General features: G+C 39.1%; 1 long non-coding RNA gene across 1 annotated transcript in view; it reads right to left on the bottom strand.

The window, feature by feature from the left end:
- LOC147998094 (uncharacterized) overlaps positions 1 to 19779 on the bottom strand; it is a 267087-nt gene extending 247308 nt beyond the window's left edge. Inside the window, exons 1-4 of the long non-coding RNA XR_015647464.1 lie at positions 19704 to 19779; positions 18308 to 18343; positions 1698 to 1777; positions 1310 to 1374 (exon numbers count right to left, since the gene is read on the bottom strand). This is a non-coding gene — a long non-coding RNA (uncharacterized LOC147998094). The remainder of the gene's footprint in view (positions 1 to 1309; positions 1375 to 1697; positions 1778 to 18307; positions 18344 to 19703) is intronic.
- Between the last annotated feature and the right edge of the window lie 5101 nt (positions 19780 to 24880).

Here is a 24880-nt window from a genome sequence, read left to right on the forward strand (position 1 = left end):
ACCTGGATGAGAAAGGAGACCTTAAGGGAAAGAGGGGAACATGGTCAGGTATTGGTGGGGAGAAGGACTAAAGCCCTGAGTGACAGCAGAATGAATGGAAACAGGCAACCTCAGGAGCTAAAATGTTGGAGGTGGGGGGTGGCTCTAGAATATTCCAGAGACCTGAGAGGTCAGAGACTAACAGGACTCAGTTAAATGTCCAGGAGTGGGTAGAGGGAACTTGTAGAGAAACCTCCATGAGGAAGAGAGAGCATCAAGTGAGGGATAAGGTGGCCATCCACAAATCAAAACTCTGACCCATATTTGTTCCTCTCTGAAGGAACTTCAGGGACAAAACCAGAGAAGAGCCTGAGTAAAAGGAATTCCAGTGACCAGCCATATCTGGGAACCAGATTAAGTAGAGGCCCCCAAGGCCTGACACTATTACTCATGCCTTGTCATGTTCAAAAAACGGACATGACATGACTGCCTTCTGACAGACCCAACAAGCAGCTGAAAGAGTCAGATGCAGACAATTACACTCAGTCAATGAACAGAAGCTGCTAAGCCCTGTGGATGAACTAGTGAAAAGCTGGAGGAAGCTGAGGAGGGGAGCAACCCTGCAGGAGGACCAGCAGTGCTAACTAACCTGGACCCCAGTGTTTTTTTCAGACACTGAGCCATCAATGTGGGATCATGCACCAGCTAATATGAGGTCTCTAAGACTGGAGTGCTGGTTCTGGACACAACAAGAGAAGATGGACTTAACCATCAAGAGACTGGAGTCCCCAGGGAGTGGAGAGGTCTGGGTGACTGGGGTGGAGTGGGAGACGGCTTCATTCAGAAGGGCATGAGGGGAGAAGGTATGGGATGTAGAACAGTCAGAGTATGGGCTGGGAGAGGGATGAAATCTGGATTGTAAAATTATATTAAATAAAATATAAAAAAGAAAATGTAAACTAAAATAAACACTCTCTTCCCCAAATTTTCTTTTTTCCATTTTGGTCATGGTATTTCATAACAGCAATATAAACTCTCACTAAGACAAGGTATTATGGACAAAAGTGTGCATAATAATCCTAATTAGAGAAGGATGACATCTCAGTGGAGTCAAGTTGCATGATCTGATTCAAACTTCCTTATTCAGAGGTAGCAACAAACAGGGAATTTCTAAGACCAAGTTTATTATCATGACATAGTGAACACTTTTAATCCAACCCTTATAGGATCTGTGATGTCCGGAAACAAATCAAGAGACTGGGAATGTTAAAAGGGAAGAATCTTGTTTAAACATTCATGGAAGAAATGAAATTCATATCTATTACATTACCAGAAAGAGGATGATGCTTCTGATTGCTGCCTGCTGCCCAACACAATCCATATTCTCTTTTATTCCTTAGAAAGCAATAATATATTAATTAATAAGACTCTATATCTAGAGAGAAAGTTTGAATTTAATGTGAACTTAACTCCAAAGTTATCACTCTTTGTATGGGAGTATTTTGTTTACTACATTTATTATAAAAATAATTTGTGTAAGAATATCAATTGGAATTGCTTGGAAAAGATCCTATACCTTGCAGATATGGTTTTACTTTAAAGAGATTTTACTTTAGCAGTGAATTCCATTTGCTTATATCATGGTTTCTTTTCCATCTACTGAAGGAAATGACAATAGTTAGATTAATTCTGAAACGCTTGGATAAAATTTCACTTACCAAAGGAAATGATTATTGAAGAACTGCATCAATTATCTTTCTCACTTTTGATGGACTTTCTTCATGTACATTGGTACTGGCTTTTGGAAAAAGAAAGCAAAATTCATTTTTGAATGTCTCAAGTTAGCAAAAGTACTTTAGAAAAAAGTCATTCTACTCTTATTAAAGGAGATATTTATCTAATGCAAAATATGTTTTAAAAGAATTTAAAAGGGTAGCTTTTGTGTTCTTTTTTTCACTGTCCTATAAGAAATAAAATGCAGTTGGGTCATTTTGCTTTTTAATGTACCAAGGAGTACTAAGGCAAGGGTATAATTCTGTGACATAGAAATATTCCATAAACAATAGCCATCCCATCAAATTACTCTTGTTAATTTTGATTTTGCATTCCCTTCCAATTCAGAATAAGTATCTTATATTTTCTGGCATTTTAGCAATCAGGTATTCTCATTTTCTCAAATAACATGCTTTTACATTTTTATCTCAAAATATTTATAAACAAATTTTGCAAAAATATATGTACTATAGAGTTTCTTTTATGCGTGTACTTAATATCAAAATATATCCTGTAAACCTTAGCTATTGATGCAATTCCATTCACCATGACACATCAGATATATTCTGGTTCTACATGTTTGGATTTTTTTTCCTTTTCTTTTTTTCAGAGCTGGGGACTGAACCCAGGGCCTTGCGCTTGCTAGGCAAGTGCTCTAACAATGAGCTAAATCCCCAACCCCAAAATGATCTATTTTCCCCCTAATAAATTATCTACCAACAGTTTGTTCCATTGAAACTTTAGACAAGAAAAACAAAGTTGTTACAAAGTGCTAGTTCTACTCAGACCTAGAACTGAAAGCTGTCTATGTGACAGGAAGCACAGGAAGAACACGTCTGGAAGAGAAAGCAGAGCTTGCAGAAGACCTCGTGCAGGGAAGTGCTTCATGCAATTGAAAACAAAAAGTGTAAAAGACCTGAACTTTCATCTTTAGTGAAAGTTGTTGAAGAATATTTACAAGTGACTCTGAGTGGATTACATAACCAGGTTTATTTACAAATCCATGGTAAATACTAGAAAAATGGCATCAAAGTGTAATAGAGCAGAAAAGAAAATGAAGTTGAAATTTGGTACAGGTTACAATATGGATGTTGTTAACTTGAACATGCTGGAGGTTATTGGATGATATAATGTGATGAATCACACAGATCAACTAACAATATTGCAGGACTCTTTAATGAAATTACTCTATGCTGAGAACATGTGACAAAAATCTGTTCAGTTATGGTTATATTCTTTAATATTTCTTTTTGAAAACATTCATTTAATTAAATAAAATTCAATAAGGAACCAAAGATAACTCTTATCATCTTTTGCATATCCAATCTCTAAACAGACAGGAGTATAATGGATGAAACTTCTTCGAGGATTTGCCTACTCTAGGTATTATTTATTTCAAATAATAAGCAGTGCAGTGTATCATATTTGTGGGCATTGATTCCTAAGGCCCAATTATATCCTCAGAAGGACGTCCATTAAAAAGCAATCTAAAATAACTTTGTTTCCTTTACATATTAATAATCTAATATATTGAGCTTTCTTATCATTTTCACAGCATAGGACACCATATGTAATTACTTCGTTTATACATATCAATATCAGTCACCCTACCTTTCTGATTTTGATACATGCCAAGCTTAACAAATAGGAGACTGTACATTTCTCAGCAGTCCTTACATTTCTCCCATTGTCCCCTGCATCTGGGCCATATTACAATCAATGAAATTAATGCTAATGGGATGCAAATGTAGATTTTGATATTTCATACAATAAAATAAATCAAAAGATCCAATAAGTAAATAGTTACAGAATTTACTTTTATATGAAGACAATAGTTTAATAATACCTTATAATAATGACCCTAATTCATATTGAGTCAGTTCTGGAATGTGTGTAACTATATTTGTACAAAGAATAAGTAACTTTTCTGTATCTTTTTAAAAACAATTGGACATACTCAATAAAGAAGTGTCAGGCTCAGATAAGAGCTAGAAATAATTCAAAAACTTTTTAAAATGATTCTGAAAGATAGTTCTAGAATATTTGAGTTCAATTCTCAGGCTCCTTATTACTAACTAATATAGTAGTGAGCACTTGTATTCCATGTGCATATACAATATTAATTTTCATAGGAAATAAATGTTTTAAAATCTCAAAATCTATATTTATTGAACAGTAAGAATTTAGAACTGTAATATTAAACTTTTTTCCATTTTTATTAAATTGGGTATTTATTATTTTCATTTCAATTGTTATTTCCTTTCTGGGGATCCTGTCCATCAGCCCTAAATTCTTCCCCTCCCCTTCTATAATGGTTGTCCCCTCCACAGCCATTCCCCTTCCTTAGAGCACCCCTCAGTACTTTCCCTACACGAAGCGTCCAACCTTAGTATGACCAGGGCTTCACTTTCCAATGGTGCCCCAGTAAGTCTATTCACTGCAACTTATGCAGTCGGAGCCCTGGGTCAGTCCATGTAAGTCTTTGGGTAGTGGTTTAGTACGTGGAAGCTCTGGTTGATTGGTAGTTTTTTCTTATGGGATTGAAAGCTCCTTCAGCTCCTTCAGTCCTTTCCTTAGTCCCTCCAATTCTTAGTTCAGTGATATGCGGCTGTCATTCTCCTCTGTGTTTCACATGTTCTGGCTGCATATCTCAGGAGGGATCTATATCCAGTTACTGTCAGCATGCACTTCTTAGCTTCATCCATCTTATCATGTTTTCGTATATAAATAAATACATACATATATACATACATACATACATACACACACACACACACACACACACACATGTGGTCATGCATTGTATCTTAGGTATTTTGAGCATTTAGGGTAATATCTACCTATTAGTGATTGTGTACTATGTGTGTTTTTCTGTGATTGGGTAACCTCACTCAGGATGATTTTTTCTAGGTCCTTCCATTGGCCTATGAACTTTATGCACTCATTGTTTTTGATAGCTGAGTAGTTATTCATTGTGTAGTATACATCATTTTCTGTATCCATTCCTCTGTTGAAGGACATCTGGGTTCTTTCCCGGTTCTGGATATTATGAATAAGGTTGCTATGAACATAGTGTAACATGTGTGTTTGTTTTATGTTGGAGCATCTTATGGGTATATGCCCAGGGGAGGTATATCTGGGTCCTCAGGCACTACAATGTCTCATTTTTCAGGAAACTCAGGACTGATTTACAGAGAGGTTGTACCAGTATGCAATCCCAACAAGAATGGAGGAGTGTTCCTCTTTCTCCGCATCCTCACCAGCATCTGCTGTCACATGAGTTTTTGATCTTAGCCATTCTGACTGATGTGAGGTGGAATCTCAGGGTTGTTTTGATTTCCAATTTCCTGATGACTAAGTATATTGTACATAACTGAAATCATTTTAAGAAATGATGGTATCCCAACTGCTGATCTGGATGTAGCTGAATGCCAATTGATCCATTTTTATCTCTTTCTTCAAATTTCAAGTCCAAGTGCATCAAGGAAATTTTCATAATACCATATATGCAGAAGTCAATAGAAGGCAAAGTGTCAGAAAGTGCCTAGAAAACACCTGCACAGGAGAATGTTTTCAGAAGAAAGTACCAAAGGTTCAGACTCTATGATCACCAGTCAATATATGAAATCTCATCAACCTGAAAACTTTATTCAAAACAAAGTACACTGCCAATATTACAAAACAGAAATCTACACATTTGGGAAAGTGTTTTACAAACCCTACAGCTGGGAGAGTGCCATAATAAAAATATAGAAAGAATTCAGAAAGGTAAACTCCCCAACATCCAGGTAACCAAACTTTTAAACTGGGTTAGAGAGCTAAACCAAGAATTCTCAACTGAGGTGTCTCAATAGCTGAGAAACACATCAAGAAATGTTCAACATCTTTAGGTATCAGAAAAACGCAAACTGAAATGAACCTGAGAGTCTACATTACACCTATCAGTGTGACTAAGACAAAAAAACTAATGAAGTAGCAGAGTAGACTAGGATGTAGAGAACGTGGAACCCTCCTCCACTGCTGGTGGGGTTGGTATCTGTACAGCCACTTTGGATATCAATGTGGAGGTTCAGAGAATATTGCAAATATCATTGCCTGAAGACCCGGCTTTAACACTCACTACAACGCAAATACTCAAACTTGATCCACATATAACAGTGACATGTGGTTGAACATGTTCATGGCAGCCTTCCTTATATTAGTCGAGTGCTGGAAACAATCGTGATATACGTCAACTCAACTGAGGAATAAATAAAATGTGCTATATTTAAACAGAGAAATACTACTCAGGTATTAAAAATGAGGAAACCAAGAAATTTGTAGGCAAAAAAAAAAAAAAAAAAAAATGGACGTGGAGGAAGCTCCCGGAAGGGGCCGCAAAGGTCTTCCTGGTTGCTGCCACCGCAGAGAGCCCTTGGGCAGCACCCCGCGAGCAAACTTGAGCCTCAGGACCACAGGTAAGACCAACTTGTCTGCTGCAAGAGAGCTGCCTGGTGAGATCGGGACACACAGAGGCAGAGTTCATCTAGGACCGGGCACGTCCTGTGTTTGCCGGAGGTCCCACGCCCGCGGATCCCGGACCCGCAGCAGCTGTCTGCTCCCAGACCCTGTGGGAAAGAGACCTCACCGCCTGATCAGGTGGGCACTCCTGAGGCTGCAGAGCGGAAGAGACCACCAACACTGCCCACCCCTGCCCACATCCCTGGCCCAAGAGGAAACTGTATAAGGCCTCTGGGCTCCCATGGGGGAGGGCCCAGGAGTGGCAGGACCCCTGCCTGAGACACCACCGGAACCTGAGGGAAACAGACCGGATAAACAGTTCTCTGCACCCATATCCCGTGGGAGGGAGAGCTGAACATTCAGAGAGGCAGACAAGCCTGGGAAACCAGAAGAAACTGCTCTCTGTACATACATCTCAGACGCCAGAGGAAAACACCAAAGGCCATCTGGAACCCTGGTGCACTGAAGCTCCCAGAAGGGGCGGCACAGGTCTTCCTGGTTGCTGCCGCCGCAGAGAACCCTTGGGCAGCACCCCGCGAGCAAACCTGAGCCTCGGAACCACAGGTAAGACCAACTTGTCTGCTGCAAGAAAGCTGCCTGGTGAACTCAAGACACAGGCCCACAGGAACAGCTGAAGACCTGTAGAGAGGAAAAACTACACGCCCGAAAGCAGAACACTCTGTCCCCATAACTGACTGAAAGAGAGGAAAACAGGTCTACAGCACTCCTGACACACAGGCTTATAGGACAGTCTAGCCACTGTCAGAAATAGCAGAACAATGTAACACTAGAGATAATCTGTTGGCGAGAGGCAAGCGCAGGAACCCAAGCAACAGAAATCGACTACATGCCATCATCGGAGCCCAATTCTCCCACCAAAACAAACATGGAATATCCAAACACACCAGAAAAGCAAGATCTAGTTTCAAAATCATATTTGATCATGATGCTGGAGGACTTCAAGAAAGACATGAACACACTTAGGGAAACACAGGAAAACATTAATAAACAAGTAGAAGCCTACAGAGAGGAATCGCAAAAATCCCTGAAAGAATTCCAGGAAAACACAATCAAAGAGTTGAAGGAATTAAAAAAGGAAATAGAAGCAATCAAGAAAGGACACATGGAAACAACCCTGGATATAGAAAACCAAAATAAGAGACAAGGAGCTGTAGATACAAGCTTCACCAACAGAATTCAAGAGATGGAAGAGAGAATCTCAGGAGCAGAAGATTCCATAGAAATCATTGATTCAACTGTCAAAGATAATGTAAAGCGGAAAAAGCTACTGGTCCAAAACATACAGGAAATCCAGGACTCAATGAGAAGATCAAACCTAAGGATAATAGGTATAGAAGAGAGTGAAGACTCCCAGCTCAAAGGACCAGTAAATATCTTCAACAAAATCATAGAAGAAAACTTCCCTAACCTAAAAAAAGAGATACCCATAGGCATACAAGATGCCTACAGAACTCCAAATAGAGTGGACCAGAAAAGAAACACCTCCCATCACATAATAGTCAAAACACCAAATGCACAAAATAAAGAAAGAATATTAAAAGCAGTAAGGGAAAAAAGTCAAGTAACATATAAAGGAAGACCTATCAGAATGACACCAGACTTCTCGCCAGAAACTATGAAGGCCAGAAGATCCTGGACTGATGTCATACAGACCCTAAGAAAACACAAATGCCAGCCCAGGTTACTGTATCCTGCAAAACTCTCAATTAACATAGATGGAGAAACCAAGATATTCCATGGCAAAAACAAATTTACACAATATCTTTCTACGAATCCAGCACTACAAAGGATAATAAATGGTAAAGCCCAACATAAGGAGGCAAGCTATACCCTAGAAGAAGCAAGAAACTAATCGTCTTGGCAACAAAACAAAGAGAATGAAAGCACACAAACATAACCTCACATCCAAATATGAATATAACGGGAAGCAATAACCACTATTCCTTAATATCTCTCAACATCAATGGCTTCAACTCCCCAATAAAAAGAAATAGATTAACAAACTGGATACGCAACGAGGACCCTGCATTCTGCTGCCTACAGGAAACACACCTCGGAGACAAAGACAGACACTACCTCAGCGTGAAAGGCTGGAAAACAACTTTCCAAGCAAATGGTCAGAAGAAGCAAGCTGGAGTAGCCATTCTAATATCAAATAAAATCAATTTCCAACTAAAAGTCATCAAAAAAGATAAGGAATAACACTTCATATTCATCAAAGAAAAAATCCACCAAGATGAACTCTCAATCCTAAATATCAATGCCCCAAGTACAAGGGCACCTACATATGTAAGAGAAACCGTACTAAAGCTCAAAACACACATTGGGCCTCACACAATAATAGTGGGAGATTTCAACACCCCACTCTCATCAATGGACAGATCATGGAAACAGAAATTAAACAGAGATGTAGACAGACTAAGAGAAGTCATGAGCCAAATGGACCTAACGGATATTTATAGAAAATTCTATCCTAAAGCAAATGGATATACCTTCTTCTCAGCTCCTCATGGTACTTTCTCCAAAATTGACCATATAATTGGTCAAAAAACGGGCCTCAACAGGTACAGAAAGATAGAAATAATCCCATGCGTGCTATCGGACCACCACGGCCTAAAACTGGTCTTCAATAACAATCAAGGAAGAATGTCCACATATACTTGGAAATTGAACAATGCTCTACTCAATGATAACCTGGTCAAGGAAGAAATAAAGAAAGAAATTAAAAACTTTTTAGAATTTAATGAAAATGAAGGTACAACATACCCAAACTTATGGGACACAATGAAAGCTGTGCTAAGAGGAAAACTCATAGCGCTGAGTGCCTGCAGAAAGAAACAGGAAAGAGCATATGTCAGCAGCTTGACAGCACACCTAAAAGCTCTAGAACAAAAAGAAGCAAATACACCCAGGAGGAGTAGAAGGCAGGAAATAATCAAACTCAGAGCTGAAATCAACCAAGTAGAAACCAAAAGGACCATAGAAAGAATCAACAGAACCAAAAGTTGGTTCTTTGAGAAATTCAACAAGATAGATAAACCCTTAGCCAGATTAACGAGAGGACACAGAGAGTGCGTCCAAATTAACAAAATCAGAAATGAAAAGGGAGACATAACAACAGATTCAGAGGAAATTAAAAAAAATCATCAGATCTTACTACAAAAACCTATATTCAACAAAAATTGAAAATCTTCAGGAAATGGACAATTTCCTAGACAGATACCAGGTATCGAAGTTAAATCAGGAACAGATAAACCAGTTAAACAACCCCATAACTCCTAAGGAAATAGAAGCAGTCATTAAAGGTCTCCCAACCAAAAAGAGTCCAGGTCCAGACGGGTTTAGTGCAGAATTCTATCAAACCTTCATAGAAGACCTCATACCAATATTATCCAAACTATTCCACAAAATTGAAACAGATGGATCACTACCGAATACCTTCTATGAAGCCACAATTACTCTTATACCTAAACCACACAAAGACACAGCAAAGAAAGAGAACTTCAGACAAATTTCCCTTATGAATATCGACGCAAAAATACTCAACAAAATTCTGGCAAACCGAATCCAAGAGCACATCAAAACAATCATCCACCATGATCAAGTATGCTTCATCCCAGGCATGCAGGTATGGTTTAATATATGGAAAACCATCAACGTGATCCATTATATAAACAAACTGAAAGAACAAAACCTCATGATCATTTCATTAGATGCTGAGAAAGCATTTGACAAAATTCAACACCCCTTCATGATAAAAGTCCTGGAAAGAATAGGAATTCAAGGCCCATACCTGAACATGGTAAAAGCCATATACAGCAAACCAGTTGCTAACATTAAACTAAATGGAGAGAAACTTGAAGCAATCCCACTAAAATCAGGGACTAGACAAGGCTGCCCACTCTCTCCCTACTTATTCAATATAGTTCTTGAAGTTCTAGCCAGAGCAATCAGACAACAAAAGGATGTCAAGTGGATACAGATCGGAAAAGAAGAAGTCAAAATATCACTATTTGCAGATGATATGATAGTATATTTAAGTGATCCCAAAAGTTCCACCAGAGAACTACTAAAGCTGATAAACAACTTCAGCAAAGTGGCTGTGTATAAAATTAACTCAAATAAATCAGTTGCCTTCCTCTATACAAAAGAGAAACAAGCCGAGAAAGAAATTAGGGAAACGACACCCTTCATAATAGACCCAAATAATATAAAGTACCTCGGAGTTACTTTAACAAAGCAAGTAAAAGATCTGTACAATAAGAACTTCAAGACACTGAAGAAGGAAATTGAAGAAGACCTCAGAAGATGGAAAGATCTCCCATGCTCATGGTTTGGCAGGATTAATATAGTAAAAATGGCCATTTTACCAAAAGCTATCTACAGATTCAATGCAATCCCCATCAAAATACCAATCCAATTCTTCAAAAAGTTAGACAGAACAATTTGTAAATTCTTCTGGAATAACAAAAAAACCAGGATAGCTAAAGCTATCCTCAACAATGAAAGGACTTCAGGGGGAATCACTATCCCTGAACTCAAGCAGTATTACAGAGCAATAGTGATAAAAACTGCATGGTATTGGTACAGAGACAGACAGATAGACCAATGGAATAGAATTGAAGACCCAGAAATGAACCCACACACCTATGGTCACTTGATTTTTGACAAAGGAGCCAAAAACATCCAATGGAAAAAAGATAGCATTTTCAGTAAATGGTGCTGGTTCAACTGGAGGGCAACATGTAGAAGAATGCAGATCGATCCATGCTTATCACCCTGTACAAAGCTTAAGTCCAAGTGGATCAAGGACCTCCACATCAAAGCAGACACACTCAAACTAATAGAAGAAAAACTAGGGAAGCATCTGGAAACATGGGCTCTGGAAAAAATTTCCTGAACAAAACACCAATGGCTTACGCTCTAAGATCAAGAATTGACAAATGGGATCTCATAAAACTGCAAAGCTTCTGTAAGGCAAAGGACACTGTGGTTAGGACAAAACAGCAACCAACAGATTGGGAAAAGATCTTTACCAATCCTACAACAGATAGAGGCCTTATATCCAAAATATACAAAGAACTCAAGAAGTTAGACCACAGGGAAACAAATAACCCTATTAAAAAATGGGGCTCAGAGCTAAACAAGAATTCACAGCTGAGGAATGCCGAATGGCGGAGAAACACCTAAAGAAATGTTCAACATCTTTAGTCATAAGGGAAATGCAAATCAAAACAACCCTGAGATTTCACCTCACACCAGTGAGAACGGCTAAGATCAAAAATTCAGGGGACAACAGATGCTGGCGAGGATGTGGAGAAAGAGGAACACTCCTCCATTGTTGGTGGGATTGCAAACTGGTACAACTATTCTGGAAATCAGTCTGGAGGATCCTCAGAAAATTGGACATTGAACTGCCTGAGGATCCAGCTATACCTCTCTTGGGCATATACCCAAAAGATGCCCCAACATATAAAAAAGACACGTGCTCCACTATGTTCATTGCAGCCTTATTTATAATAGCCAGAAGCTGGAAAGAACCCAGATGCCCTTCAACAGAGGAATGGATACACAAAATGTGGTACATCTACACAATGGAACATTACTCAGCTATCAAAAACAACGACTTCATGAAATTCGTAGGCAAATGGCTGGAACTGGAAACTATCATCCTGATTGAGCTAACCCAAACACAGAAAGACATACATGGTATGCACTCACTGATAAGTGGCTATTAGCCCAAATGCTTGAATTACCCTAAATGCCTAGAACAAATTAAACTCAAGACAGATGATCAAAATGTGAATGGTTCACTCCTTCTTTAAAAGGGGAACAAGAATACCCTTGGCAGGGAAGGGAGAGGCAAAGATTAAAACAGAGACTGAAGGAACACCCATTCAGAGTCTGCCCCACATGTGGCCCATACATATACAGCCATCCAATTAGACAAGATGGATGAAGCATAGAAGTGCAGACCGACAGGAGCCGGATGTAGATCGCTCCTGAGAGACACAGCCAGAATACAGCAAATACAGAGGCGAATACCAGCAGCAAAACACTGAACTGAGAATAGGACCCCCGTTGAAGGAATCAGAGAAAGAACTGGAAGAGCTTGAAGGTGCTCGAGACCCCATATGTACAACAATGCCAAGCAACCAGAGCTTCCAGGGACTAAGCCACTACCTAAAGACTATACATGGACTGACCCCGGACTCTGACCTCATAGGTAGCAATGAATATCCTAGTAAGAGCACCAGTGGAAGGGGAAGCCCTGGGTCCTGCTAAGACTGAACCCCCAGTGAACTAGACTGTTGGGGGGACGGCGGCAATGGGGGGAGGGTTGGGAGGGGAACACCAATAAGGAAGGGGAGGGGGGAGGGGGATGTTGGCCCGGAAACTGGGAAAGGGAATAACACTCGAAATGTATATAAGAAATACTCAAGTTAATAATTAAAAAAAAAAAAGAACACTAAAAAAAAATGGACATGGAAATTAGTGAAGTAACATAGATCGAAAGGACATAACATGGGATGTACTTAGTGAAAAGTGGATGTTAGCCCCAAAGATCAGTATACAGTATACAGTATACAGTATACAGTACACAAATCATTCATCACATGGAGGGAAAATGTTTGAAGGCCAAACTGTGGATTCTTGCAACCCACTAAGAAGTGAGAACAAAATGATAATGGAAAACAGACAGATGTAGGGACCTTGCTAGAAGTAGAGAAGGATGGACAAAATGCGGGGAGTAGAAACAATATAAAGAGAAAAGAGAGAAATCTAGAAGAAAATTGGAATAAATAACAATAAGCATCAGTGGTGCGTGGTTAACTTGGGTATCGCCAGGAAAGTCGCAGATGCCAGGATGTAAGAGGGTCCCATAAATTTCCTGGGAAGATGGTAGTTGAAATACGAAGCAGCAAAGAGATAGAACCACAAGAATCTGCCTCCTGTAGCTAGACATGCCCACCTGTGAAGAGCAGGTGATGCCCACACAGTTCAAAATCTTTAACCTATAAATGTCCATAGCCTAAAAAAATGCAAAGACAAAAAAGGAGGAGAGACTGAAGGAAAGGCAATCCAGAGACCACCCGACCAGAAGAACAATTTCATCCACAGACTCCAAATCCTCAGATTATTCCTGATGTCAAGATGTGCCTGCAGATAAGACCCTGATATGTCTGTCCTAGTGGATCTGCCATCACCTGACTGTGACAGATTCACATACAGATAACCATTTGAGAGAAACTGAGAGCCAGAAAAGATTGGTGAGGGGACTGCCTGAAGGATCTGAAGGGGATTGGAGCCCAATATGAAGAACAACACTATCCATTATGTATACCCTTCAGAGGCTCAGGAAGTTTACACAAACAAGTGTATACTTGGGCCAGTCCATGGCTTCTGCTACATAGATTGTAGAGCATATGGAGAAGACAACTGTCTCATCTTCCATCTCTGGGAAGGGAGTCATTTGTCCTGTGGAGACGTCATATCCCAGAGAAGGGGGATGTTAGAGGACTAAAGTGAAAGTGGGCATGTAGATGGGGGAGCACCATCTTAGGAACAAAGAGGATCAGAATGGCTTGGGTGATTCAAGAAAGACAAATTGTGAAATGACATTTGAAATGTAAACAAATGAGTTGATTATTGTACACATATAATGTTTATAATATAACACATTTATGTTTCCAAAAGGGACATTCACATCTCACTCCTTAAGGACTATACAGTCATTATCTGTACTACAGGTTTACTGAGAGCTGAAATCCATAATTTTTGAGATGTACTTAATATTGAAAATTTACATAGAAAGACCCAATCAATATTTTATCTTCTGTCCCGGTAGATATTATAAATAGTTATTAACCTTGATAACAATTTTAAAAAAGTGTTTCTACTCCATTAGGTTTCCATTCTATGACTGAAATTTCTCTCACTTTTAGCTGTACATCTCTATATTCCCTCCATGTCGCCCTCTTCCCTGTCTCTTTACATTTGACATTTACATTTACCTGACTGAGTCCCTCAGCAATTCATAAGTGAACTTGTACTTCCCAAAAGGAGGACAGTGGCCACTAAACTGATCATACAGATACACAGTTTGCTGAATTTACATACAGATTAAAGTGAATAAGTATCCCATTTTCCCTTTTTGATCTGGGTTAAGTCATCTATGATGACTTTCACAAGATCCATTCATTGTCCTGAAAATCACATGCTTTCCTTATTCTAGTCTGTCAATGCACCATATTTTCCTTATGCATTCATTAGTTAAAGAACAACATGAATATATCCAAATTATCAAGGGTCTCTATACTATAATAAATCAACATTTGGATATATGTCTTCGAGTAATATCTTTAGATGCATCCATTTCTACATTCATGAAGAAACATCATACTGATTTAAAGTTGCTGTAGAAGTTTGCGTTCCCACCAGGAGAATAGCAATGTTCTCCTCTCTCCATAACACAGTAAAGATAAGTTGGCCCATTTGTTATTAAATTAAGGTTTCTGAAAGGAATGAAAAAATGTCAGAATAATTCTGATTTGCATTTCTATAATGTATAAGGATGATATATATTTTGCATTAGATTCTTAGTCATTTATGTTTTTTCAATTGTGAGTATTTTGTTTAGATATGTACCCAATTAATTATTTTTCTGGATATACAGTGCTTTAGTCTTTACATTATAATTTATAGAAACTCATTTTTGAACATCTATGTGAAAAAATGCTTACTATATTTGAAAATAGACACTTTAAATTTAATAAGATCAAATCATATAATGTGCTCTCACTAAACTCACAGAATTGGTAGATCTGTTGTAACTAACAGAATTCATTAAGGTCACTTTATGAAACATCCCTGTGTAATAAAACATTCTCTATGTACAAAATATTGAGGAATATACTTTAATTGTTTTATTTTTTTGAGAATTTCCACCAAAATATTTTGATGATAATTTTCCCATTTATTTTACCTACATCACTATATTTCTTTGAATCCTACCTTTGTATATCTACATTAAATACTGATTAATAACCCCATGATGATCCCTTACAAAAACCGTTCAACCCTCCAACAGAAGAAACTAACGGTCCACAGTGTGTCCGTTAGGAGTAACGGCTTTCAGGCGTTCACACTGCGTTCTGGACGGTTGACTGGCTTGAAGCTGTGCAGGGAACCACAGCTGCTGTGTGTCATGATACTTCTGGATACTTCTTGTATCCAGAAGACGCTTTATGTCTGATCCCACCCACAATTTGGGCATCTACAGCCTCTTTGCACCTTGTTTCATGGTGGCCTTTGATCCTTGTGGAAGGGGTATAACACGTATATCCAACTCATCATGGATGAAATCAGTAAAATGAGAACTATAATATAATGAATGAAAGGAAGAGTTAATTCGTGGAAAGTATAAACAGGATTGTCCTAACCTCTGGCCAAGTTAGTTAAAGAAAGTGTAGAATTAACATAATTAAAGAGAAGAGAGGAGACATGGAGAAAACACTTTTTTATTTACATTCCCAAATCTAGAATATTTTTAAACCATTAATGATTTACTGGATGTATTGGATATACCAATATTAAATCACCTCAATATGCATAATTTAAACAGCACTATACTGAACAATGACACAGAGTCGGGCATTTATTATCTCCCTCCTAAAATATCATAGGACCACATGTATTCAGATTAAAATTTGATTATATATTTAAAAAGCATTGAAAGTTTCTTAGACGCTTCCATAAAGTAGACAAAAGGATTGAATACATTAAAATTCTATTTTGAATCTGGTATTAACCAACAATTGACAGAGAACAAAAGAGAGTGAGGCAGGGGAAAATGAGGTAAATAGAAAGATAAGAGAGAGGGAGAAAGAATTACAGAAGACTGACAGAAAGAGAGGAAGACTGAGTATTACAGACTAATTTACACCGATACACACATATTCTCAATAAAATCCTTGTGAACAGATTCAAGACGACATTAAAATTAATCCTCAACCAGGTAAGCTTTCTTAAAATACCAGATATACAAGTCTCATTTAACACACACACACACACACACACACACACACACACACACACACACATACACACACACACACACACACACATATATATGTCAAATCTACTTCTAATCTGATCTTTGTGGTAGGATGTTGCATCTTTAACCCAGAATTTTAACCAAGATCAATTCATTATTTTTATTTTTTTAGTCATCTGCAGATACATCTTATTTAGGAGTGAATCCTTCTCACTGGAGACCGGAGAAGAGACGTGCAGTTCCATGATTAATAAACGTCATTGCAAGACATCAAAGCTAAATGTAAATGTGTGAATGGAATAAATAATTTAGGACCGTGTTTTGCAAGCAGCTTCTTTCATAGACAGTCTTTGAAGGAGAGCTCTGAAATTTTGCATTTCATATTTGACTTTACTGGGACTCTGACTAGAATCAACTCACAACTGTTTGGGATTTTCTTGGCAATTAACCAGTTTGTGAACAGAGCTGAATTCATCATATGCTCTGCCATCTACCTTAATATTGCTACAGTGAGGACATCTATGCTAAAACACTTCATGTGATTTTTCAAAAAGCATCTCATACCATTGTGGAATTTTGTGCTTGTGGGAGGTAAAGTTTGAGAACACCATTTGAGAGCTGTAAATGCAGAAGTGGGAAAGGCCAGTGTGTAGATCATAAACGACTTCACAACATTCATTTTTTTTAATAATCGTTAGGAAGTAGACTTCTTCAAAATGACTTCAGCAGAACAGCATGGTAGAAAAAACAGTAACTGATTCACTGGAGATTTAGATGCACTGGATTGTTAAACATGGGCTTAGAGGTAAAGACATGTCAGCACATGAAGAATGGATAGTCAATCCTGTGTGATCTGTTAAGGTTCCCTACCCCATGGTTTCAGGCAAACAGCATCAGATTTTAACACTGAGGAATAGAATAAAACCAATTTGTAGAAAATCCCAATCATAAGAAAATACTGACATCTTCTGTGATGCACATCAACTCTCAGCATGGCCTCAGCATGACTGAATGTCTGCTGTCAGCACGGGATTTACTGCCACCCCTTTTTTAACTGCAGATCTCCAATCTGCTTCATCTAAGTCATGAGCTCCCCATGCTATTGGAGGGAGGTTAGATCACTGTGTCTGCCTATGCAGTCTTTCTCTACCTTTAAAGGCCCAAGGAACTGTTCTCACTCCAGTGAGCTGGTGTAAGTAATCTTGAATCTCATTGGTGTTGTCAGTGGCTGTAATGTCTCCAAATCCCAGAAAACCATGTTTACAAAGGAGTTGATTGAGGAAGTCTTGGGTATTTCTGTAATAACGGGAATGGGAATCGATGAACAGGACCACCTTCCCAGACTAGATCTTGCAGTTCACATACACATGAGCCATGCTGACAGGGTGCAGCTTCCCAGAAAAGAAAGTTCAGTTGAAGATACTGGTCTTTTTGAGAATCTCAATCCCAAAGTATTCTTAACCATGCATTCTATTTGAATCCCCATAGAAAACATGGAAGAAAGAAGCTTTTACTTTTCATGTTTGCACTCACAATGCTACCAAACCCTCACAGACATTAGAACCTGCATTCTGAAGATTGATCCATATACCAATGACCTGATGAGACATCTAGCCTTTTGGACTAATAAACTAATGGATTCTAGGACTTTACAAATAGTCAGCCATTTTTAAATTATGTGGTCCATAGTCTGTGATCATTGTGACTAGTCTGATTTCTCTGTACAGAGAGATTCATCCTTTACCATCTGTTGGGGAACACCAACTACTACACCAGGTATCTAGAGAAGAACTTTTAAAGCAGTTTGTCTCTAGTAAGAGTTTCAGCTCAGTTACAAATTTCCAATGGCCACATTCCCTTAGTCTGATTTTCATAGGATGCTTTGATACAGTCCTTCTTATTTCTATAGTTCTTGGCAACAGAATTAAAATAGAGATAGTTGGGGCTGGGGATTTAGCTCAGTGGTAGAGCGCTTACCTATGAAGCACAAGGCCCTTGGTTCAGTCTCCAGCTCTGAAAAAAAGAACCAAAAAAAAAAATAGTAATAGTAACCTATCAATGAAGTGCACAGTAATTTATTTCCATGAGTGCAGCAGAGAAGGATTATAGGATAAACAAGAATTGGGAAGCATGATGTCCTACCTTCTGAGGACCAAGACCAGGAAACCTGAACTACATAAAAATCTGAGACAAGTTGTCTGAAGTTTGTTCTTTCCTTCAATCATGGGGCTCCTAGTGAAGGGGCTCAAGTCTCAAGAGTTGGGAAAAATTATCTTTATTGCTGAGCCAGGTCAACTGCTGAATACCTCATTCATGGACCTGAAGAAACTCTCTATCTATCCTGCTATAATGTGTATATATCTATGTGTCATTCAGATAATGGACACTTTACTGTTGGTTTGAAGTCAACAGTTTGTCCCTGGAGAGACACAGATTTCTTCTTTCACACATTATTTCACAGGCTGTCGGTTGGTCTCATAAGTGCATTCCGGGATTTGCTTTACAATAATCATTCAGTGATCTGGAAGAAACACTTTTTAATGTTGTGAGATCTACTAGAACAATATCAAGCATCATTTTCCCATCCCAGTTTAATACTGAATCATTCTCCACAAAAGATCTGTGGTCTCTAATGAAGGGAGCATCTCCACAGACTAGTCTGAATATTGCTCTTGGCTCTGCATTTATGATACATCAATGTGATTTCCTTAACACTTTAATTCCCAGGAGAGCTTTTCAATTCATTTCACCCGATGGGTCTAATCTACATCATCACCCAGGATGAGTTTTGAGAGTTTTGCTAAAAAAATAAAAAAAATATGAAAGAAATAAAAGAAAGGAAAACTGCAAGCTTATCTCACCATTTGACTCAGAAATCTAAAGTGTTAGTCAGTGGAAATACTAGTGGAAAGTCTGAGATGATGAAGTCTCAAATAGAAGCACTTCTCTCTCCCAGATATTAGTGAAAGACACAAACTGCCCTATTGGTATCCAAAGCCTGGAGGAGTTTACTCTGTTCAGAGGACACAATACTTGTCTTTCCCTTCTTACTTAGGACCTTTTTATAATTGACAAAAAGAATAAATGCCATGAGTTCTCAGGAAAACAACTGTGATCTTCCAAACACTTGGCTTTTGGAATGAAGAAATGAATGATATAAAATCTCTAATTCCAGAAGCCATAAGAACTGAGAAGTCCAGATGTTTCTGAGAGGCTCGCAGCTCTTGATCCCATATGTGGAAGGCTCAGATCAAGGCTGTCTCTTCAGCAATCGCACTCAATCTGTACCAAGGACTCACTGAGCTTTCCCAAGCACCATGTATTTCTTCCTTTTTTTTATACCAAGACAGAAGACCAGCTTCCTTCTCCCCACCTCTGATCTCTTCATCCTCTTTCTTCTCACTCCCCAATGGCTCGTTATTCTGAATTACAGGCCAGTTAGTAAACCCTAGAATTTCTGAAGGAATATCAGAAAGGGAGTTGCAGTCATGACAACACTTGTGAAATCACAGTAAAAGCTAGGGATCTCCAGGTTACAATAGAGTTTTCAAGGAGGGCCTAATGGTGATGTCACTGACACCTGCCATAGCCTACCTGCTAAACAGATTTCCTTACATGAACCAGATAAAAGGGAGCACTTTCGTGGTATGTCTCCTGTGACACAGTGGAATCCTTTACATACTCCATCTCTCTAAAGATGCAAACTTCTCTTTGCTTCATTAGTGGTTACATGCTCTGAATGGTGAAATTTGGTCAGGGACTTGGCATGCATAGAAAAGATTTAAGAACATGGAGTGTAGGAGATTCTTCTAGATAATATTTTATTCCCAGGTTCATTACTGTGAAATACAGTTCAATTTCTAGGATTTCTCTGTCTCCCAAAGGCCAGTATTTTCCCTACAGACCTTTAGTTGAATGAAGATTGTATTTCACTTTTTATTTTATATTCCTTGATAGCTGATTTTATAAATGTTCCTGAATGTGTACTCAAAAATTCTGATTTCCTCTTCCTTTTTTTGCAATGATTTCTCAACAAAGGCGCACAGCTATAGACTGAGTATAGCAGTGTAAATATGGTGTACTGACATCATATGATAAACTCCAAAATCCTATTTTATACAAAATTTCCAGATATCAGTAAAGCAAAGGACCACATGGAGTATAGAATTCTGTTCTCTAGTCACTTTGATACCATCAGCAATATCTACATTCCAGTGTCTCAGGCCCAATTTAAGGGTTTAGGATGTTTTACCATGATTCTTTCTTAAGGCCAAACATAAGATAGGGGAGGATGGGCAGAAAGAAAATGGCTTCTGCAGCAGTGAAACCTCAACTTCAATAGGTTCGTAAGAACAGGAGAGAGTCTATTTGGCAATGCCATTTGTGGATTATACCTTCTTGACCTAGTTGCGCAGACTCCATGTTAAAATTCCACCTATTTTCATAACTGTAGGAGTCACCAAAAGTATATATATACATCAGCCACCAAAACTAAGTAAGATTGATGAAGGTATGAAGAGCATTCTACCAGGAACCGGATATAGATATTTCCTGAGAGACACAGCTAGAGCATGTAAAATACAGAAAAGAATGCTAGTTGCAAATCAGTGAACTGAAAACAGACCTCTTGTTGGTAGATTTTGAGAAAGGATTACAAGAGTTGAAGATGCTTTCAACACCATAAGAACAACATTACAAATGAACCAGAGTTTCCTGGTACTAGACCAATATTGAAAGACTTTACATGGACAGACCAATTGCTCTAAATGGATATGTCGCAGAGGATGGCCTTGATGGTCACCAATGGAAGGAGAAGCCCTTGATCCAACCTAGGATTATCTTCTAATTCAAGGGATTGTCAAGGGGCAGAAAGTGTGGTTAAAGTAGTAATAGTGAATAGGTAGGGATCTTATGGGAAGGAAAATGAAAAAGAAAATAATATTTTACATGTAAATATAGAAACATGCAGTTTAAAAAGCACTAAAATTTGCTAAAAAATAAATAAAAGAAAGATATGAAAGATAAGAAAACTGGCAACTAATCACACCTATTGACTCGGAAATCTGAAGTGGTGTTCAGAGTAATACTAGTGGAAAGACTGAGATGATGAAGTCTCAACTAGAATTTCTTCTCTCCCAGATATCAGCATCAGACACAAATTGCACTACAGGTATCCAAACCATGAGGCATTTAAACTGAGCTGAGGAGACAATACTTGTCTTTGCTTTGTTTCTTTGGACCTTTTTCTTCAAGGCAAAAAGAGTAAAAGCCATGAGCTCTGAGGGGAACAACTGTGCCCTTCCCAACAACTGGCTTTTGGAATGAATAAACTGATTATATGTACTTTCTGACTTCCAGGAACCACATCAAGAAGGGAAGTCCAGATGATTCTGAGAGGATCAAAGCTCCTGATTACCATGTGTGTAAGGGTCATATCAAGGTTGTTTCTTCAGCGAACCCAATCAATCCGTACCCAAGACACACCAAGCTTTCCCATGGACCACTTATTTCTTCCTTTTTTTATACAAAGACAGAAGGCCAGCTTCCTTCTCTTTTATCTCCCTCCCAAATGGCTGTTTAGCAGGAATAAGAGGTCAATGAGTTAACCCTAGAGATCCTCAAAGAATATCCAAGAGGGAGTTGCTGTCACTATGACACTTGTGACATCACAGAAAAGCTAGGGCTCTCCAGGATACAAGAGATTTTTCAGGGAGGGCCTAATGATGATGTCACTGAGAATTTCCATGGTCTACCTGCTGAACAGATTTCCTTACATTGACCAGATTTGAGGGTGCCCTTTCCATGAATGTCTCCTGTGACACAGTGGAAACCATTATGTACTCCATATCTCTAAAGCTAGAGACTTCTCTTTGCTTCATTAGTGATTTCATGCTCTGAATGGACAAAGTTAGTCAGCGGCTAAGCATGCCTAGAAAAGATTGAACATAGAATGGAGGAGATTCCTCTAGATAAAATTTTATTCCCAGGTTCATTGCTGTGACATACAGTTCAATATTCCAGCCTTTCTCTATTTCCCACAGGCCAGTATTTTGCCTACAGACCTTAATTGAGTGAATATTGTATTTCACTTTCTCATTGTACATTCCTTGATAAGAGACTTTATTAATATTCCTGTATGTCTACTCAAAAATTCTGTTTCCACACCCGCGGATCCCGGCCCGCAGCAGCTCTCTGCTCCCAAACCCCGTGGGGGAGAGACCTCACCGCCTGATCAGGTGGGCACTCCTGAGGCTGCAGAGCGGAGGAGACCACCAACACTGCCCACCCCTGCCCACATCCCTGGCCCAAGAGGCAACTGTATAAGGCCTCTGGGTTCCCGTAGGGGAGGGCCCAGGAGCGGCAGGATCCCTGCGCCTGAGACACCGTCGGAACCTGAAGGAAACAGACCGGATAAACAGTTCTCTGCACCCAAATCCCGTGGGAGGGAGAGCTAAACCTTCAGAGAGGCGGACAAGCCTGGGAAACCAGAAGAGACTGCACTCTGTGCACATCCAGACGCCAGAGGAAAACACCAAACGCCATCTGGAACCCTGGTGCACGGAGGCTCCCGGAAAGAGCGGCGCAAATCTTCCTGGTTGCTGCCGCCGCGGAGAGGACTTGGGCAGTACCCCACGAGCAAACTTGAGCCTTGGAACCACAGGTAGGACCAAATTTTCCCCTGCAAGAAAACTGCCTGGTGAACTCAAGACACAGGCCCACAGGAACAGCTGAAGACCTGTAGAGAGGAAAAACTACATGCCCGAAAGCAGAACACTCTGTCCCCATAACTGGCTGAAAGAAAACAGGAAAACAGGTCTACAGCACTCCTGACACACAGGCTTATAGGACAGTTTAGCCACGGTCAGAAATAGCAGAACAAAGTAACACTAGAGATAATCTGATGGCGAGAGGCAAGCGCAGGAACCCAAGCAACAGAAACCAAGACTACATGGCATCATCGGAGCCCAATTCTCCCACAAAAGCAAACACGGAATATCCAAACACACCAGAAAAGCAAGATCTAGTTTCAAAATCATATTTGATCATGATGCTGGAGGACTTCAAGAAAGACGGGAAGAACTCCCTTAGAGAACAAGTAGAAGCCTACAGAGAGGAATCGCAAAAATCCCTGAAAGAATTCCAGGAAATCACAATCAAACAGTTGAAGGAATTAAAAATGGAAATAGAAGCAATCAAGAAAGAACACATGGAAACAACCCTGGACATAGAAAACCAAAAGAAGAGACAAGGAGCTGTAGATACAAGCTTCACCAACAGAATACAAGAGATGGAAGAGAGAATCTCGGGAGCAGAAGATTCCATAGAAATCATTGACTCAACTGTCAAAGATAATGTAATGCAGAAAAAGCTACTGGTCCAAAACATACAGGAAATCCAGGACTCAATGAGAAGATCAAACCTAAGGTTAATAGGTATAGAAGAGAGTGAAGAGTCCCAGCTCAAAGGACCAGTAAATATCTTCAATAAAATCATAGAAGAAAACTTCCCTAACCTAAAAAAAGAGATACCCATAGGCATACAAGAAGCCTACAGAACTCCAAACAGATTGGACCAGAAAAGAAACACCTCCCGTCACATAATTGTCAAAACACCAAACGCACAAAATAAAGAAAGAATATTAAAAGCAGTAAGGGAAAAAGGTCAAGTAACATATAAAGGCAGACCTATCAGAATCACACCAGACTTTTCACCAGAAACTATGAAGGCCAGAAGATCCTGGACAGATGTCATACAGACCCTAAGAGAACACAAATGCCAGCCCAGGTTACTGTATCCTGCAAAACTCTCAATTAACATAGATGGAGAAACCAAGATATTCCATGACAAAACCAAATTTGCACAATATCTTTCTACAAATCCAGCACTACAAAGGATAATAAAGGGTAAAGCCCAACATAAGGAGGCAAGCGATACCCTAGAAGAAGCAAGAAAGTAATCGTCTTGGCAACAAAACAAAGAGAATGAAAGCACACAAACATAACCTCACATCCAAATATGAATATAACAGGAAGCAATAATCACTATTCCTTAATATCTCTCAACATCAATGGCCTCAACTCCCCAATAAAAAGACATAGATTAACAAACTAGATACGCAATGAGGACCCTGCATTCTGCTGCCTACAGGAAACACACCTCAGAGACAAAGACAGACACTACTTCAGAGTGAAAGGCTGGAAAACAACTTTCCAAGCAAATGGTCAGAAGAAGCAAGCTGGAGTAGCCATTCTAATATCAAATAAAATCAATTTTCAATTAAAAGTCATCAAAAAAGATAAGGAAGGACACTTCATATTCATCAAAGGAAAAATCCACCAAGATGAACTCTCAATCCTCATCTTCGATTGGTTTATATACAAGTGTGCAACTTCTAGGCTTGAAAGTAAAATGATGCTATCTGGTGCTGGATAGAGGAGACTTATTTTTTATTATGGCAGCTTGCTATTTTTGTAACATGGTGATTTGGTTGAACACAATAAAGTACAGTAGTAACTGATCTCCCCCTATTCCTGGATGAGTGAGGAGATG

Source organism: Rattus norvegicus, chromosome Y (genome assembly GCF_021556685.1).
Source record: "Rattus norvegicus strain SHRSP/BbbUtx chromosome Y, alternate assembly SHRSP_T2T, whole genome shotgun sequence".
In the NCBI taxonomy this organism is placed as follows: domain Eukaryota; kingdom Metazoa; phylum Chordata; class Mammalia; order Rodentia; family Muridae; genus Rattus; species Rattus norvegicus.